The sequence below is a fragment of the Coffea arabica genome, chromosome 6c (assembly GCF_036785885.1).
Source record: "Coffea arabica cultivar ET-39 chromosome 6c, Coffea Arabica ET-39 HiFi, whole genome shotgun sequence".
Lineage (NCBI taxonomy): Eukaryota > Viridiplantae > Streptophyta > Magnoliopsida > Gentianales > Rubiaceae > Coffea > Coffea arabica.
The window spans coordinates 25,817,727-25,820,581 of NC_092320.1; the positions used below are offsets into that span (position 1 = coordinate 25,817,727).

At 39.5% G+C, this 2,855-nt stretch overlaps 1 long non-coding RNA gene across 1 annotated transcript; it reads right to left on the reverse strand.

The window, feature by feature from the left end:
- Window positions 1-682: 682 nt before the first annotated feature.
- Window positions 683-1,862, reverse strand: LOC140008027 (uncharacterized). Its single transcript, XR_011815442.1, has 2 exons — window positions 1,567-1,862; window positions 683-899 (listed from the first exon to the last, which is right to left on the reverse strand). It is a non-coding gene; the product is annotated as an uncharacterized lncRNA (long non-coding RNA).
- Between the last annotated feature and the right edge of the window lie 993 nt (window positions 1,863-2,855).

Consider the following 2,855-nt stretch of genomic DNA (forward strand, 5'->3'; position numbering starts at 1 on the left):
TTCACTCGTTAGGATTGGGAAACGAAGGTGGTCGTAACCGAGATACTTGACGTTTGACTACTACATTGCTTGACATGTGAGTGTTCCATTACCAGCTACCTGTTATGTGAAATATCTGAATACTTGAAATACATGATTTGCTATTGTTTGAGCCAAACACTGTTTTAAATAAAATGGAAATGAGCGTGTACTTTATCGCACTCGACCTTCCTTGTTTCCACTGAGGCTCTATATACTGTTACTATGGGATGTGATATCTCTATATATGACTGTGTTTGAGTTGCTTGGGTGATATCCCATCAATTACTGCTACTGTTTGGCTACCCAACCTCATAGGTGAGTCGGTCGTATCGAGCCAACAAGGGTTTGATCGAAAAGGCCGATAAACCTTGGGGACTGTTTACTGAACACTGGAAATCGGTATACTCGAGTATTACCAAACTATTGTTTATAGTGTGCGGGCTCGGTAGGGGGTTTGTGACAGCCCCACCTTCCCCTAAGGCGAACCAAAGGGGTTAGCGGATTGCCTGCCCAGCTCTCGCCAGGACTAACGGTTCAGTTCACATCGATCTAAGACGTTCCGGAACATACTAACGCGCGTAAACAAGTCAAAATGTCCAAATAAAAAAAAAATCGGAGTCAGCCATGAATAGTAACCGACACGTCAAAACCCAACCAACCATCAAGCAAATATTTACATGTTGGAATTAAGCATATACAATCCAAAGTGGCATACAAAAGTTATTCAAAAATGGATACAAGTATGGTTTGCCAAATCAAAAGGGGAATGGACCCAAAAGTACATTTAGAGTCTCAATCAATGAGCTATACAAAAGATATGTCCAACTAGCTCACTTCGGCAACCAACTATCAATCGCAGTCGAAAAGTATTTATTTTCCTGTAAGGAAAACAAAAGGAATAGGGTGAGCTTATGCCCAGTGAGATAATACCACTCAAGCAGCAAAGTTCACATAAGCATAAAGTTTTTCATTCCAATTCATCAAAAGTAAATAAAGGCACACATTAATGGTGGTGATAAAAGGATACGGGCGGCTCTCAAGAGCCCTTTTCCTCGTTTGCATTCTTGATCGAACCTCATTGACTCTCCGTCAATGTTTAAAAATAACCAACCGTAGACTCCACTTTACTTCCATTCCTTCCACCCAACATACCCCTACCGGGCCCGAACTCCAAACACTTGCAATGTGATATTACTCGAGTATACCGAAATCGAGAGTCTCTCATACTACAGGATTCCATATAACAGTCCCCAAGGTTCATTAATTGGCACGACCAAGCCCTCGCCGGCTCGATTCAATCAACTACCAATGGGGTTGAGCTCAATAGTAACAATCATGGTCGTTGGATACTCGTCCAATCGACACCAAGTCAAGTACTTTTCATTTCATGTAACATTCCATGTAACATTCTAATAACATGAGAAATAAGTGAGAGTGATAAAGTATACCCTCACTTCAATCAATATCGATGGTGCAATAACATTTAACTCATCAAGTTCAAGTATCAAAGCCATATAGTAACACCCAAGTGAGTATTACACTCACCAAGTTTGAAAATGATATTTCATGCACCTCCGTCAAAGGAGCGTCGTGAACCACCGTCACGCCCTAAAACACGCAAACAAGTACAATAAAACTCGATAACGAGTCATAAACCAATGTCAAATACTACCAAAGTAGGGTTCCATAAGCATACACAAGCATTAGAGGAAACCAGAAAAATCCGGAAATGGAGTTAAGCGTTAACCCGGAAAAAACAGTTTTTGACATCATTTTGTGGTTTTGGTACCAATGGCACTACGATTATTGGATGAAAGTATAAGACCCACCGTTTTGAAGCTAAGAGATAGGGCTACAATATTGCAGAAGGTCACTCAGCCCAGTTTCGAGTGTAACCAGGTCAAAAATGCAAGATACTACACCAGAACCGGAAAAACAGATTCACAGAACGCATTCTGGTTCAAACATCATAAGTCAGCCTACCTAAGTCCAAATCCAGAAATTCTAAAGCCATCTGAAAGCTAAGATACAAGGCTACATTTCATCAGAAGACCTCAACAACCAATTCGGAAGCATTCCCATCCAAAATAACCAATTACAGACGCAACTATCAAATTCGGGTAAAACCAGGGCAGCAAGGGTAATTCCATCTTTTCTCAAGCTACACTACTCCGATTGGTCTGAAAGTTTGTAGGTATCTCTAAAATATCATTCCCTACAACTTTTATGTTTTAACCCAGGGCCAATTCGGCCTCTAACTATGAGCTACTATGCCGGGCAGAATGTAATTCAAAGAACCCTAACTTTCCAATTTTTCTTCCAAAACAGAAATTGCTTGCAATTTACCACTTTTCCCACCTTCTAGCTTCTTTAAACACCATTTCCAATCATCATATATGGCTACACCATAACAATCATATTAAAACAGAAATCACATGATTAAATAGAAAAATGTCATCAATCTCAACCCAAATCATGAAATAGCACCAATAATCATCACCTCAACTCACATAAGTTACTAATTAAACATTATTGGAAGGAAAAGAGTAGTTCCTTAGTCACTCACCTTATAACACAAGATAGGAAGCAATTCAACACCTTAGCTTTCCAAACAACTTCACCAATCACCTCAAAATCACTAAGTGGAGGGGTTTTATGGAGCAATTACAAATTTAACCGGTTGAAGTTGAAGATTGAGCAAGGTTGGAGCAAAATTTTGGAGAGCTTTTCCCTTTCTTTTTTTTTTTGAAGTGGCCGGCCAAGAGAAGAAGAAAATGGTGAAATTTTGGTAATTTTTTGTGATTTATTTGGTCAAATGGAAAAATGTGAATAGT